Below are 16,601 nucleotides of genomic sequence, written 5' to 3' on the forward strand. Positions count from 1 at the left end.
ATCCTGGCTGGTTCATGTTTCCTTTGGCGGAACTACATCTACAGGAATGGCCTTGTTAGCGATGGGACCTGGGGACTACGCCTTAGTACAGTCTGCTCCTTGAGGCTCATGGCAGTTGGTGCCATCGGGTGCCTGAGAGGTGGAGCCGATCAGGGGCATGGTATTGATACCGGTGCTGTTGCCCTGCTGAGATCGCTTGCTCTGCAGCTCGTGTGTGTTGGCTGCTTGTGGACACACTCCATGGTGCATAACTCTGTTCCCCGGGGCACAGGATACAGCACTGAATAGCTCGCTGGACCCGTGTGCTCCCGATGGGTGTCTGCCCGCTGCATTGGCTGCGTGCAGTTGAAATCCTGCATCGCACAACTTTTCATTACTTATGCTGGACACACTGTGGGTCCGATTGCGATCGTGCGACATTTTCTCGCTGGTTGTATGTGCACATATTAGATTATCAGTTACACATTTTACATGATCAATTACATGTTTTTTCTCTGACTTACAATTACTATTACATTGCTTAAGTGTGTGGAACTGTCCCTTTAATTGTGATAGGTTGCTGGTCTCCCTTAAGAGAGCCTTGCTTTCTTTACCACAATCCGCTTCTCCGTTTGGTGCCACGTGTTGTCCATCAGCGCTGCACCTCGTGGTCTGGCCACGGCCATCTTTGTCTTCAGTGCCTCACCTCGTGGTTTGGGCGCCATCTTTCCTCCATCCACGATGTCGACTGCGGTGATCCTCGTCTCCCCCGGTTCTGCCTCCGAAACTGGGAAGTCGCCTTTGGATCCAATTTTCTTCCTCCGGAGTCCTGCCATTGGAGCCCGGAAGGTGCGTTCGGGTCGTAACAGCTGGATCATCTCCACGCAGTCGTGCTGAGCGGTCTGTGTCTCGGGTGCCATGCTGGTCTGCTCTCCGGTACCGGGTCTACCCTCAGGTGAGGGCTTGCTTTGCCTCTGAGCGCAGAGGACGTCGATCACTGGAGGGGTGAAGTCTTCCCATTTCCAATGGATCTTCTCCATCCACCTTCTGTCGAGCAGCGTTGGTGCATAAGGGATGATTTTTTAGACCAATATGTCAAGGAACCAACTAGGGGGGAGGCCATCTTAGACTGGGTGTTATGTAATGAGAGAGGATTAATTAGCAATCTCATCGTGCGAGGCCCCTTGGGGAAGAGTGACCATAATATGGTGGAATTCTGCATTGGGATGGAGAATGAAACAGTTAATTCAGAGACCATGGTCCAGAACTTAAAGAAGGCTAACTTTGAAGGTATGAGGCGTGAATTGGCTGGGATGGATTGGCGAATGATACTTAAGGGGTTGACTGTGGATGGGCAATGGCAGACATTTAGAGACCGCATGGATGAACTACAACAATTGTACATTCCTGTCTGGCATAGAAATAAAAAAGGGAAGGTGGCTCAACCGTGGCTATCAAGGGAAATCAGGGATAGTATTAAAGCCAAGGAAGTGGCATACAAATTGGCCAGAAATAGCAGCGAACCTGGGGACTGGGAGAAATTTAGAACTCAGCAGAGGAGGACAAAGGGTTTGATTAGGGCAGGGAAAATGGAGTATGAGAAGAAGCTTGCAGGGAACATTAAGACGGATTGCAAAAGTTTCTATAGATATGTAAAGAGAAAAAGGTTAGTAAAGACAAACGTAGGTCCCCTGCAGTCAGAATCAGGGAAAGTCATAACGGGGAACAAAGAAATGGCGGACCAATTGAACAAGTACTTTGGTTCGGTATTCACGAAGGAGGACACGAACAACCTTCCGGTTATAAAAGGGGTCGGGGGGTCTAGTAAGGAGGAGGAACTGAGGGAAATCCTTATTAGCCGGGAAATTGTGTTGGAGAAATTGATGGGATTGAAGGCCGATAAATTCCCAGGGCCTGATGGACTGCATCCCAGAGTACTTAAGGAGGTGGCCTTGGAAATAGCGGATGCATTGACAGTCATTTTCCAACATTCCATTGACTCTGGATCAGTTCCTATGGAGTGGAGGGTAGCCAATGTAACCCCACTTTTTAAAAAAGGAGGGAGAGAGAAAACAGGGAATTATAGACCGGTCAGCCTGACATCGGTAGTGGGTAAAATGATGGAATCAATTATTAAGGATGTCATAGCAGTGCATTTGGAAAGAGGTGACATGATGGGTCCAAGTCAGCATGGATTTGTGAAAGGGAAATCATGCTTGACAAATCTTCTGGAATTTTTTGAGGATGTTTCCAGTAGAGTGGATAAGGGAGAACCAGTTGATGTGGTATATTTGGACTTTCAGAAGGCGTTCGACAAGGTCCCACACAAGAGATTGATGTGCAAAGTTAGAGCACATGGGATTGGGGGTAGTGTACTGACATGGATTGAGAACTGGTTGTCAGACAGGAAGCAAAGAGTCGGAATAAATGGGTACTTTTCAGAATGGCAGGCAGTGACTAGTGGGGTACCGCAAGGTTCTGTGCTGGGGCCCCAGCTGTTTACACTGTACATTAATGATTTAGATGAGGGGATTAAATGTAGTATCTCCAAATTTGCGGATGACACTAAGTTGGGTGGCAGTGTGAGCTGCAAGGAGGATGCTGTGAGGCTGCAGAGCGACTTGGATAGGTTAGGTGAGTGGGCAAATGCATGGCAGATGAAGTATAATGTGGATAAATGTGAGGTTATCCACTTTGGTGGTAAAAACAGAGAGACAGACTATTATCTGAATGGTGACAGATTAGGAAAAGGGGAGGTGCAAAGAGACTTGGGTGTCATGGTACATCAGTCATTGAAGGTTGGCATGCAGGTGCAGCAGGCGGTTAAGAAAGCAAATGGCATGTTGGCCTTCATAGCAAGGGGATTTGAGTACAGGGGCAAGGAGGTGTTGCTACAGTTGTACAGGGCATTGGTGAGGCCACACCTGGAGTATTGTGTACAGTTTTGATCTCCTAACCTGAGGAAGGACATTCTTGCTATTGAGGGAGTGCAGCGAAGGTTCACCAGACTGATTCCCGGGATGGCGGGACTGACCTATCAAGAAAGACTGGATCAACTGGGCTTGTATTCACTGGAGTTCAGAAGAATGAGAGGGGACCTCATAGAAACATTTAAAATTCTGACGGGGTTAGACAGGTTAGATGCAGGAAGAATGTTCCCAATGTTGGGGAAGTCCAGAACCAGAGGTCACAGTCTAAGGATAAGGGGTAAGCCATTTAGGACCGAGATGCGGAGGAACTTCTTCACCCAGAGAGTGGTGAACCTGTGGAATTCTCTACCACAGAAAGTTGTTGAGGCCAATTCACTAAATATATTCAAAAAGCAGTTAGATGAGGTCCTTACTACTAGGGGGATCAAGGGGTATGGCGAGAAAGCAAGAATGGGGTACTGAAGTTGAATGTTCAGCCATAAACTCATTGAATGGCGGTGCAGGCTAGAAGGGCCGAATGGCCTACTCCTGCACCTATTTTCTATGTTTCTATGTTTCTATGAAGCAAGTCATCTTCGTTCGAGGGACCGCCTATGAAATGAAATGCATGAAATATAAAGGTATAAAAAGGTATACTTCACTTCTTTCTGGAAAAGCACACGGCCTGCTTCTTGGTCTGTAGAGGAAAGGTGCTTCTTTGCCATGTGCTTAAGAAAAGAGAGACCCAGCAATTTTTGGCTTGACTTTTTATATCTTTTAAGTCCATTGTTTTTCAGAAAGCCTCAGGATTGGGTATTGTTTCCTGGACCATTCCTGATTGGCTTCTCCTCATGCATGTGTCTGTCTGGAGGCCCGGTGCCATTCCTTAATTAGGTTAACAGCTTTCCAATTAACACCTTTTCTAGTTTGGTGAGTTTCAAAGCCTACTTCCTTTGTTCCTTGGACTCTGCCCAGTCAGAGAACACATGGGCTTGGGGCAGTTGTCGAATTTGTTTCTTTCAAAACTGCAGCCTTTCCATATAATCTCATATATATATATATATATATATATACAGAGTCAATTTTATCATTAATAAACACTTTTATTCGAACAAGCTCCCCAACTTGAGGGGGAAATATCCTTATTGACTCCTCATATGGTTTATCTCTTCAGGTTTCACATATCATAGACATTGAGAGAATTCTGATAGCTCTGCTCTTTATGTTTCTGTGAGCTGGATGACCACTGTAGAATAGGTTTTAAACTTTGAAAGAGAGAGACAAGTAGATGGCCTGTTTCCATCCCCACCTCGTAAGGTGTATGCCACATGTAGGGGATTTACTATAATACAATAACATCTCCAGCGGAGACCCTCCTCTTCCCGTATCTTCTGTGCACCATCGCTTCTCTAAGCACATTGATGATGTTCGTAAGTCATGCTGCAGCTCCCGTTTCTCCATCTTCCCTCAGCTTCGATTGTGGTCAGTGTCGTCCTGACAATCGTGAGGATCTGTATCATGGTGTGTGGGAAATAAGATCAGTGTAGTATTTACTCTTTGGCATTTTTTAAACTGATTAATGTGAAACCATTTCTTGTATTTAACACCCTTTTTCCCCAGTAACTGAATCAAATAAACCGCGGGGTTCAATTGGTCTATAATCGTATGCAGTCCCCACCACCTGGGCTCAAAGACATGCTTCTTTTTCCCATAATTTGTAATCATTACTGGGTCTCCCACCTGATATTCAAAGGGACGTACTTTCTTGTCAAAATACCTTTTAATTTGTCTTTTTGACTTCCCCAATTTGTTGGCCACATATCGATTCAATTGATCGGTGTGATCTATCACTTGTTCCAGCCACTTGGAACTACATGGTTTCATTGTCAGGAGACTCATCCCTGTTAGTGTTAGCTGGTCTGGTGTTGCATGAACCTCCCCATCACGGCCTGATATGGGGAGACCCCTGTTGTTTTATGAGGTGTGGTCCTCATTGCCATTAAGCACATTGGCAGCATGTTAGCCCATTGAATGAGGTGGTCTGCGCACAATTTTTTTAACATTAACTTGAGGGTCCTGTTCCCCCTTTCGACCCCTCTGGATGACTGGGGGTGGTGAGCAATATGTAATTTGTGTTCTATCCCCAACATTTCCTGTAGGTGGGTAAAAATTTTACCGGTAAAGTGTGAACCTTGATCGCTGACCACTTGTACTGGTACTCTCCACCTACAAAACACATGATTTTATAGTGTTTTGGTTGCCGTGATTGCGGTGTTGGAGCGGCAGGGGAATGCTTTGATCCATTTAGTGAATTGGTCCACCGCCACTAGGGCATGTTGAAAATTGCTTTGCGCCTGTGGAAGTGGCCCAATGAAGTCTATCTGGAGGTGAGTCCATGGCCCTTATGGTGGGGGCGCGCTTTGAAGCAAGGCTCAGTTAGTGCATGCGGGTGGATTGTGTTGCAGGCACGGTAGGCATCGTGCCACATATTGGTTGATTGTTTCCCTCATGGAAGGCCATCAAGCTGTGGATGCTACCTTATAGAAGGTTACCAGGGCCGAATAGTGCCCTGCTGTGGGGTGGGAGTGAAAGAGGGAGAGCAGTTCCTGACCCACCTCTGGCTAGGTGTTTGGCTTTTTTTTGAACATCAGCAACTGCTCATCTGAGTCAGGGGCAGTGGCTAGTAAGGTATTGGGAGCCCAGGCTGTTGGTTGAGGAAGGGGGTCTGTAAGTGATTTTGCCATTGGTGGTTTCGAATCACCCCCCTTGCAACAGTTCCAGACACTGGAATTATAGTGGTGAACAGAAATACACAGTTATAGCCAGATCTTTTAGTTTCAACCATCACAATGCTTTCATTCAAGTTAAAGTACACACCTGCACCCAGTAAAACACACCCTGGTGCTGTAAAACAAACAAACACAGTACAACACACAACCCTGGCCCGTCTGAACAGGCCCCTAACGCGAAGTACCCACGGTTAAAACACCCCTGCTCGGATTCAAAAGAGCACCAATTTGTCCAACAGAATGTGCGTACACTTACGATCCGTGTAGAAACCTCCCCACTAAACCCTTGGTTGGGACACACAACACCCCTTCACACTATGCGGTGGTCTTAAAGATGCGTGGGTTGGTATAAATGCTCACCAATTACCTCTCTGGCTTACTGGCTGCTTCCCCGATGAGGCGAATCTTCTGGTTCTGTACCAATCTGTGGTATTCAAGTCCAGTCTCAAGGTCAGCCTCCCAGTCTAAATAGCGAGGCTTTTTATGCTCTTAGATGGTGTTTCTTCTCTCCGTCCCAGACGGATTGCTCAGTCCTTGTGCGTTGAATGAAGCGAGTAAGCGTCGAAGAGGAGAGAGAAAGCGAGAGAGATAGCAGCCAAAGCCTCACTCATACCTGCAAAATGCTTCTTCTCGTGCCAAAAGTTCAACTGTCCTTCGCCAAAGGCAGTACAACTGAAAGAGCAAAATTATGTCTTTGGCCTGTTCCTTTGTTACTGGGCTGTTTCCTCGATAAGGCTCCAACAGGTCTGGGTGGTTGAAAAACTTCCTTTCTGTCTTGAGCACCGACCAATCTTCTTGATTTCTCACTGATTACATGACAAAGGGTCCGTCCATCAACCATCTTCCTGCCATTTCAGCCATTGATTCCTGCCCACCTGAAGTGTATTCCTGTGGGACATGTTTCGACCTGTCCCACATCAAGCTGTCTGCCCTTGTGCAGTAACAGCCAAATTAAAGCAATGTCCAAAACTTTAAGTCCAAAAGTTTATGCTTTTGCTTTCGATGTTTTTGCCGAATTCTTGCAGTCTGACTCGTGCCAGGTGCTTACAACAGCACATTGCCAATATTGCTGCTGCAGGGATTTTAAATCGAGGTGATTTGTTGGGGAAGCTTTGCTAACAGCATGGCAGGGCTCAACAACCATATCCTCCATCTCCCCATCAATCACAATGTCCTTGGCTGCTTTTTCTGCTCTAGAATTTCCCTCACTATGTGGACCCCTTTTTCTATGGGTTGCTACCTTTCCTATGAAGCAGGGCTGGGATCGCTGTTTAAGATATGACCAGAGCAAGCGTAACCAGGGCCCATGGACCAGGGCCTTACCATCTATCGTAAGATAGTCATTTTTGTGGTATAGGGGCAAGGAGAGCATGGTGCTTATAGCATAGGCACTATCAGTCTGTGATTTCCTTCACAGTGGTTCGAAGTGCGCCGATTTCTGCATATTGTGAAGACTGTCTATTGCATCTTCGCTGAATGGTTCTTTCTGGCAATACCACAGCATTCCGGGTATGGGGGGATACCTCAATGTGATATGAGATCCCATCGATGTAGACACCTGGGGCATTCTGTATGGGCTCTTACTGCACAGGATAGGTCTCAAAGATAATCAGGTGTAACGGACATTCATCTGGGTCCCCCTTACAGATAAGAAATTGTGGCAGCGATGTGATGCGTTTGGAAATGGTATCAATGTCTCTTTCCATAAATTCCAATGTCCATTTGCTGAGGCGCTGCGAGGAAACTAGCGAATCTCCAGGTTTCATCAGTAGCCAGGATTGTAGCCTGTAACCCAGTAATAAAAGTAAAGTGATGTACCGATTGAAGACGGCCAGTAGGTGGCGCTCGCATGCGATATACTTTTTTTCTGCTCCCTGCAGGATTCGAGACGCATATACAATTGGCTGTAATCGATCAGCTCACATTTGGCATGGAACTGCAGTGAGGCTTTGTTCTGTGGCCCCAACCTCCAAATGAAAGAGCTGCATGGGATCTGGAGGGATCAGACATGCGGCCTGTATCACTGCAGTTTTTAATTTAGCCACAGACTCGGTGTGAGCATCAGTCCATGCCCAGAGTATGTCATCACCCTGCAGCTTATTAAATCATACAGGGGCTTTTCGCACTCTGCAAAGCCTGGAATAAAGTTCCTTTGGTACCCCACCAAACCCAATAATGATCGTAGTGCTGTTTTGGAAGTAGGTAATGGCAGTCGCTGTATTATCTCCACCTTGTGAGAGTCGGGGGACGATCCCTCTGGAGAAATGAACACTCCTAGAAAAGTGACCCGTTCTTTTACTAATTGAGCCTTATCGGGATTCACCTTTAGTCTGCCTGAGCCAACAATATCAAAAGTTTGTGCAAAAGGGACAGATGCTTCTCCATGCTGTCAGTTACCAGCAGTAGGTCGTCTATGTACTGCAGCAAGCAGGTAGGGCAGGAAAAGTATTTTAAAATTGCAGCCATTCTTTTGTGGAAGATCGTGGGGGCATTGTGAAACCTCTGAGGCAGGCATGTCCAGGTGTAGCTCTGGTCCTCAAAAGTGAACGCAAATTTTACTGGTCTTCCCTTTTAGCAGGGACTCCGGAAACCATTGGCAATGTCGAGGATTGAGAAATACTTGGAACCAGCAGGAATTTGAAATAATATGATGGGAGTTTCGCAGGCTGATGTTACTGAATTTAACTTTCTGTAATCAATAGTCAGTCGCCAGCTGCTATCAGGTTTTTTAACCGGCTATGTGGGTGAATTGGTCATGAAAGTGCCTATCCTAACAACACCCTGCTCGACTAGGGATTTTATGGTGTCTCGGATGTAAGGGTGACTCTCCCTTAGGATGGGGTACTGTTTAATGAATGATTGGGGGAGGTCCCTCAATAGATTCTCTGCCTGCCATTTTTCCACAGTCATGCTTGCATGTGGCGAACACTGCTAGGTGTTCTTGAATTAGTTTTGCCACAGCTGCATTTTCGCTCCCCAGAGGGTCGTACTCAGATGACTTTTTAATAGCAAAATCCGAGTGAGAATCTGAAATTTCTATCACCCCTGCATTATCTCTCAATCCCATCCAAACACAGTCTCGATTGTTATCTATCACTGCGCCATACTGATCCATTACATCAGTCCCTACGATTCCCCTTCCGTCAGGGGTGGTTATCAGCATCAGTGCTGGGACCTTGCAGGTGAGGCGTCCCAACTGAAGTTCAGTGGCCTTCTCTATATACGCGGTGGTTGTGTGACCATTAAACCCTTTAAGGATTATATAACCCTTGCCCGCCTCTGCATGGCGTTCAGGGTATAGGGTGTGGATGATGATAATGGCTGAGTCAGTATCAATAAGCATAATCTGCTTCTGGTCCCCTTTTAAGACAACAAGGATTACTGGTCTCCCTCTACCATCACGTCAGAACCCCACTTCCGAACAATCTTTGGGGGCCGCACCCCAACATAAAGTGGATCCTTGAAGGTGTCTCTCTAATGAGTGTGCATCGGCGATTGCGTGCATCGGTAAATGATTTTGCATCCCCCCATGGAAATTTGGGTTTGTATGAGGGTTATCAACTGGTCCAATCATTGATCCGTCGCAGAGGGCTTGGATTCGTCCCTCGGGAGGTATCTATACATTGCTCTGTGGTCCGGTGCCTGTCTGGGTCTGCTGCAGTCTTTTGCTAGGTGGCCTACCTTCTTACAATTAAAGCACTGTCCCTTAAAGGGGTAACACCTAGATCCCTCCACCATTGACACTGGTTTATTTGCAGTGGGTGGTGACTTCACCTTTAACTAGTCTTTTACCATCTCTCGGGCTATTTAAGCGCTGGTCTTTATTTCTGTCCACTGATTGGTGGGCCTCATGGCTATGCCCAGGGTGGTTTTAACTAAAGAGTGGGGTTGGGTGAGGAACATCGATTTAAATTGTTTCTGATTCTTTCCTACTGCAGCATTTGCAGGTGCCTGGTTCTGCGTACGTTGATAGATATCGTACAGGCGATTACTGAAGGCTGTAGGGGTCGCTTCTGGGTGCTGCTTGGTCTGATTAAGCAGAGCCACTAAGTTTAAGTTTTGTATCCCTAAATGGTTTAGGATTTCAGTCATGACTGCATCAGCCACTGTGCCAGCCTGGAGGACTGCATCTGGCAGATTATCTTTCAGGGAAGTGGACCAGGCCAAGAGGAGGACTCATGTTAAGTCTCTCTCTTCTAACTCAGGGTGACGTCTCCTGAAATTTGCCCACATCCTATTAACTCCCAGTGGGCCATCCCCATCATTAATGGGCCGCAACTTGTGGCTACCTGCCGTGGCGTTATCATCAGATGTGGACCGTGTTATACTCATAATAAATGGTGACACTCAGTACTGTGTATAATGAGCAAGTGTGACCTTAGCTCCTTTATTAAGGTTCCAGGGTGCAGGTACCTCGTGGGTGACCTGCTTATACATTGTGCTCCCAAGGGATGCTGGGATCCCTTGGGACTCCAACTGGTGGGCCCTCTGGTGGTCAGGTGTGATGCAAGTTACAAAGGGTTAAATACATAACTTCACTCCCCCGTGAAGTCAACAGTACACTTATTTACAAGTTGAGACGATCTGGGGCTTTGCGCTCCCTTGTCGATCGTCTGGGTATAAATGCGGGTGTGGGCGGGTTGGTCAGTTCTTCACTGGGCTGTTGGGCAGCCGACCTTGCCGGGCTGCTGGGGATGATCATTTCAGTTTCATGGTCAACCGTGATGTCAGTTGCCACTTGTGTGTGTGTTGGAGGGTCAAAGTTGGTGGTGTCCTCTTCAGGTTGTTCGTAGCTGTTGGTGAACCGCAATTTGATTTGGTCCAAATGTTTTCTGTGCATTTGTCCATTGGTCAGTTTGGCTGTGACCGTGCCAGTGAGCCATTTGGGACCATGTCCATAATTGAGCACAAACACAGGATCATTTATTTCAATATCGCGTGACAAATTTGCACGGTCATGGTACATACTTTGTTGATCATGTAGATCAGGGTGGACAAGAAAGAGCCTTGTTTTAAGCGCCCTTTTCATGAGCAGCTCGGCTGGGGGAATCCCGGCGAGTGAGTGGGGTCTGGTGCGGTAGCTGAGCAGTACTCGGAACAACCGGGTCTGTAGGGAGCCTTCTGACACACGTTTCAAGCTTTGCTTAATGGTCTGCCTGGCCATTGAATGCGGGCTTGAACGGGGCAGATGTGACGTGTATGATTCCGTTGCGGGTCATGAATTCCTTGAATTCAGCACTGGTGAAGCACGGCCCATTGTCACTGACTAGGATATCAGGCAAGCCGTGCATGGCAAACATGGCTCGTAGGCTTTCAATGATGGCCATGGATGTGCTCACAGACATTATTGCACATTCAATCCATTTTGAGTAAGCATCCATGACAACCACGGTTTGGATGGCCATGACCACAAACTTAGCGGTGCCTCTCTGGGTGCATTGCTCAACTGAGAGCAGGTGTTGCACTGGCGCACACAGGACTCCAAATCTGAGTCAATACCGGGCCACCATATGTGAGATCTGGCTATGGCTTTCATCATTACGATGCCTGGATGGGTGATGTGCAGTTCGCAAATAAATGTGTCTCTGCCTTTCTTGGGCAAGACCATGCGATTGCCCCACAAAAGACAGTCCGCCTTCAGGGATAACTCGTCTTTGCGTCTGTGGAACGGCTTAATCGCTTGCAGCATCTCCACTGGGACACTGGACCAGCTCCCATGGAGGACACAGTTTTTTACCAAGGACAGTAAAGGATCCTGGCTGGTCCAGGTCCTGATCTGGCAGGTCGTAACGGGGAACTTCTCGTTCTCAAATGATTCCATGCCCATGAGCAAGTCCGATGGCTATGCCATTTTACCCCGGTGGTGGACAATGGTAGCCAACTGAGAGTATCTGTGCAGTTCTCTGTGCCCGGTCTGTGACGGATTACATAGTTGTATGCCGACAGCATGAGCGCCCATCTTTGGATGCGGGCAGAGGCATTGGTATTAATCCCTTCGCTCTCAGAGAACAGCGATATATGCGGCTTGTGGTCAGTTTCAAGCTCGAACCTGAGGCCAAATAAGTACTGGTGCATTTTTTTTAACCCGTAAACCGCAAGAGCCTCTTTTTCAACCATGCTGTAGGCCCTTTCGACCTTGGACAAACTCCTGGATGATACGCAACCGGTTGCAAAATCCCTGAATCATTAGCCTGTTGTAACACACACCCGACCCCATATGACAATGCATCGCAAGCTAACACTAATCGTTTACATGGATTATACAAGACAAGCAGTTTGTTAGAACACAATTAATTTCTGGCTTTCTTAAAGGCAGCCTCTTGTGACTTCCCCCATACCCAGTCGTCTCCCTTGCACAGTAGTGCATGTAGGGGTTCTAGCAGGATGCTTAACTCAGATAGGAAATTACCAAAATAGTTAAGGATTCCCAGGAACGACCGCAGCTCCGTCACGTTCTGTGGTCGTGGTGTGTTCTTGATGGCCTCCGTCTTGGCGTCAGTGGGTCTGATGCCGTCTGCTGCAAATCTCCTTCCTAACAATTTGACCTCCTGAGCCCCAAGCGATCCAACCAACTAAGAACCTCCTCCGGATTCTTCAAGTGCTCCATGGTGTCTCGGCCTGTAACCAATATGTCATCCTGGAAGACCACTGTGCAAGGAACCGACTTTAGCAGGCTCTCCATATTCCATTGGAAGATCGCCGCAGCCGATTGAATCCCGAACGGACACCGGTTGTAGTTAAACAGACCTCCGTGCGTGTTGATGCAGGTGAGGCCTTTCAAAGTCCTGCGTCATGTAGGCCGAGGTCAGGTCCAGCTTGGTGAACATCTTCCCTCCAGCCAGGGTCGCAAATAGGTCGTCTGCCTTGGGTAGCGGGTACTGGTCTTGCAATGAAAAACGGTTAATCATTACTTAATAGTCCCCGCAAATTCTAACCGTACCGTCCTCCTTTATTACCGGGACAAACGGACTGGCCCAGTCATTGAATCCCACCGGCGCGATGATGCCTTCACATTGCAGCCTGTGCAGCTCAATTTCCACTTTTTCACGCATCATGTACGTTACCGCCCAAGCCTTGCGGTGGATGGGTCGCATACCGGGAACAAAATGGATCTGCACTTTCGCCCCCAAGAAGCTTCCAATGCCTGGCTCTAATAATGATGGGAACTTGCTTAGAACCTGGGTACATGAGGCGTCATCGACCGACAAAAACGCTCAGATGTCTTCCAGTTCCAGTGGATTTTCCCCAGCCAGCTTCTGCCAAAAATGTCTTTAAGCATTTGTTCTAGGAATCCCTCAAACTCACAATGTCCTGCGAGGCACCTTAGTTCGGCGACGTAGCTCGCCACTTCCTGGCCCTCTGATTGTTGACACGTGTAGAACTGATATCTTGCCATCAAAACACTTTCCTTAGGATTTAGATGCTCCCGGACTAGGGTACTCAATTCTTCGTAGGATTTCTCTGTTGGTTTTGCCAGGGCCAGGAGATTCTTCATGAGGCCATCGGTTGTTGCCCCACAGACAGTTAGGAGGATCTCTCTTCGTTTGGTGGCATTCTCGTCCCGTTCTAGCTCATTGGCCACAAATTATTGGTCAAGTCTCTCCATGAAGGCCTCCCAATCGTCCCCTTCTAGAACTTCTCCAGGATGCCGACTATTCTTTGCATTTTTGCGCAGTTGTTCGTCACCTCGTCGCCAATTGTTATACTCATAATAAATGGTGAGACTGAGTACTGTGTGCAATGAGCAAGTGTGACCTTAGGTCCTTTATTAAGGTTCCAGAGTGCAGGTACCTAGTGGCTGACCTGCTTATATACTGTGCTTCTAAAAGATGCTGGGATCCCTTGGGACTCCAACAGGTGGGCCCTCTGGTGGTCAGGTGTAATGCAAGTTACAAAGAGTTAAATACATAACAGACCGTGAGTTGGTATGGTTACTGGTGATGTGACCATGCGCATTATGTCATAAAGAAGTGGTTACTACTGCTACGTTTGGCTCTTGTGTCTCCAAGGTATCGCATCCTACACCACCCTCCTAATGATTATACTGACTGCCTTCCTCTTCCTAATTTGTCGCCCCTTCTCCCCTTCTGTTGTCTCTCTTATGGCTCCCCGTGTTACTATGAATACCAGGGCCTGCTGCTCCCCTAACTTACTTTTTAGCCTTGCTATTTCTAGTTGGCCCCCCTAGCATCTCCTACCTCTTGCTGGAGCCCCAAGTTTTCCAATTTATATTTTTTTAACTCTAATCTGTTTTCATTTGCTTCAATGATGGCTGCTGTGGCATTTAAATTTGAAATGCTTTGTTGCTGTACCAACGAAGCTGCCTGTGCGGCCCCTCTTTCTAATTGCCAAGTACTATGGTTTAATCAATCAATTTCGTGTCTCAAATGCTGTATTTCTCCCTCTTTTAACTGTCGAAAAAGTTGAAGGCCTTCTTACTTTTGTTCTTTTACACTTTGATTCTCTTTTTCTTTTAGTCAAACCTCTGCTACTTGCAATTCTTTTAAATCTTGTATCACTTCCATTAAATTTTGAAACTTTTTTGCATCCTGCCTCATGAATTTCTCATTTCTCCGAGCGCAGAAATGTGTGCTGAATGCCAAAAGATTGTTTGCCCCTTTTGGCCTTAGCTCTCCTTGATTTACTTTCTCCTGGATAAATGCCATGAGCTCCCCAAAGGACGCTTGTTGGCCCTTACAGAAGTATGGTGTCTGTGCCTATAACTCTTGTATGTCCTTTATGGATACTTTTTCAAATACTTTCTTCTGATAGACTAACTCTACATCTTTTGCTAGCTTTCTATACATGACAGATCCCTTCATCCTGTGTCTTTTGAATTTAACTGCTGGTGGGTCCCCACTTAAACAGTTCCAACTATTAAGCTGACTGCTCCTTAAGACGCTACTTCTCCTGATCCATTTAAAAGTTTATAGTTTAAATTTCGCAACACAGGTTAGAATCACAACTTCCGAGATTTCCAATTGTTCAAAAGAATGATCAAAAGCTGTCTCGCCAGATCCCGAATGAGCCCCCAATTTTGTAAGACTTCTAAATCTTTGGCATCAAATTGACAACAAGACCGATTCTTTTAAAACAATTTGGAATAGTTTATTAAACATACATACATGCACATCTATAAGTGAAACAGCAGTTGTCAGCTCTCCTATGGATCTACTTAGTTACAACAGATACAATGATGTTACAATAATGATTCATAAAAAGATATAAAAAGGTATACTTCACTTCCCTCTGGCAAAGCACACAACTTGCTTCTTGGTCTGTAGAGGAAAGGTCTTGCTTTGCCATGTGCTTAAGTAAAGAGAGACCCAGCAATCTTTGGCTTGACATTTTATATTGCTTAAGTCCATTGTTTTTCAGGAAGCCTCTGGATTGGGCATTATTTCCAGGGAAATTCCCATTGGCTTTTCCTCATGCATGTGTCTGTCTGGAGTCCTGGTGCCATTCCTTAATTAGGTTAATGGCTTTCCAATTAACACCTTTTCAAAGTGTTTCAAAGCCATGTTTCCTTTGTTCCTTGAGCTCTGCCCAGCCAGAGAACACATGGGCTTGGGGAAGTTATCCATTTTGTTTATTTCAAAACAGCAGCCTTTCCGTAAAATCTCATTTATATATATACAAAGTCAATTTTATCATTAATAAACACTTTTATTTTTACAATGGCCTGGCCACTTGGCTCATGACCCCTCTCCGGAACCCCACCTCAGAAGTTGAGCAGCGCTATAATGAGAGTCATGCAGTCATCCGCAACATCATCGAACAGACAATTGGCGTGCTCAAGCAACGCTTTCGATGCCTGGACCACTCTGGAGGCAGCCTTCAATACTCCCCACAACAGGTCTCTGAATTCATTGTCGTGTGCTGCATGCTACACAACCTAGCATTATGAGAGGCCAGGCTTTGTCAGTGGGGATTGCAGGAACACCTCAAGAGGAGGAGTAGGATGAAGAAGAGCCACCTGGCAAGAACCCATTTTGGTGAGACCACAACCACAGGGAAGGCAGTATGCAGATGTCGGCAGATCATCATTGACCGGTTTTCTTGAATGGGGAAGGTTGGTTGCAGTGCTAACTCGATATTCTATGCCACCGTGCTGGCTAATCTACACTTAATTTTGCAATGAGACACAAGACACCAACAGCAAAGGTCAAACCAACATTTTTATAGACATGATCAATTAACAATATTCACTACTAAAAAAAACTATACAATGGTTAAAGTAAATGGAAATGATCACAAAACTGCTTCCTGAAGTGAACACGATGTAAATAAACACAAAACTGCTTCCTGCAGTAAACGAAATGTAAACTCCTTCCTGCAGCAAGAGAAATTCCAATTGAGTCAATGTTTATCAAACAACTTTGTAAATTTTTTACAAAGCTACATACATCCATAAGCATCAACTTGTGCCAGGCTTTAATGGCTCTTATCCACACTTCTGCCCCCTTCCCTTCAACCACCTCCCACATCTGCTGCTCCTCCTCAATGAGGCCTCGGTGCCTACAGCAAGGCTGCTAGAGGGCTGCTGTGTTGGGAAGCCAGACAATGCAGATGGTGTCTGAGGACGCCCTGGATCAGCTCTTGGCCTGGAAGGTCCGGTTGCGGACTGTTGCATCCCATCCTAAGCGGGAGCAGTTAGTGGTAATAGGTGTGTCAACCATGTATGGGGCATGGTTGGCGAGTTAGTGGTGGGAGCTGGAATGCTGACATCCTGAGGAAGGACCTTCCATTTCCTAGGAACCACTGACACTCCGATGGGGCTGGGCCTCAGTATCCGGAGAACGATGTATCTCCACAACTTGCTGGTCTGCTTTGGCACTGTCCCTTCCCTGTTGGACAGTGGGGAATGTAAAGAGCACAGTAGCAGACATCGACTGCATCACTTGACCAAGTTGAAGCAAAGCTT

General features: G+C 46.6%; 1 protein-coding gene and 1 long non-coding RNA gene across 6 annotated transcripts in view; one reads left to right on the forward strand and one right to left on the reverse strand.

Annotated features, from left to right (window-relative positions):
* LOC139268298 (trans-2,3-enoyl-CoA reductase-like) overlaps positions 1 to 16,601 on the forward strand; it is a 250,761-nt gene that overhangs the window by 96,469 nt on the left and 137,691 nt on the right. The gene's annotated exons all lie outside the window — the stretch shown is intronic.
* The window catches only part of LOC139268317 (uncharacterized), a 44,918-nt gene continuing 44,226 nt past the window's right edge, over positions 15,910 to 16,601 (reverse strand). For 2 of the 3 annotated variants that reach the window (XR_011594010.1, XR_011594008.1), the window contains exon 8: positions 15,910 to 16,010. This is a non-coding gene — a long non-coding RNA (uncharacterized lncRNA). Of the gene's footprint in view, positions 16,011 to 16,113; positions 16,525 to 16,601 lie in introns of those variants that run through there. The other variant, XR_011594009.1, reaches the window with a different exon arrangement.

This window comes from Pristiophorus japonicus, chromosome 1 (assembly GCF_044704955.1).
Source record: "Pristiophorus japonicus isolate sPriJap1 chromosome 1, sPriJap1.hap1, whole genome shotgun sequence".
In the NCBI taxonomy this organism is placed as follows: Eukaryota; Metazoa; Chordata; class Chondrichthyes; family Pristiophoridae; genus Pristiophorus; species Pristiophorus japonicus.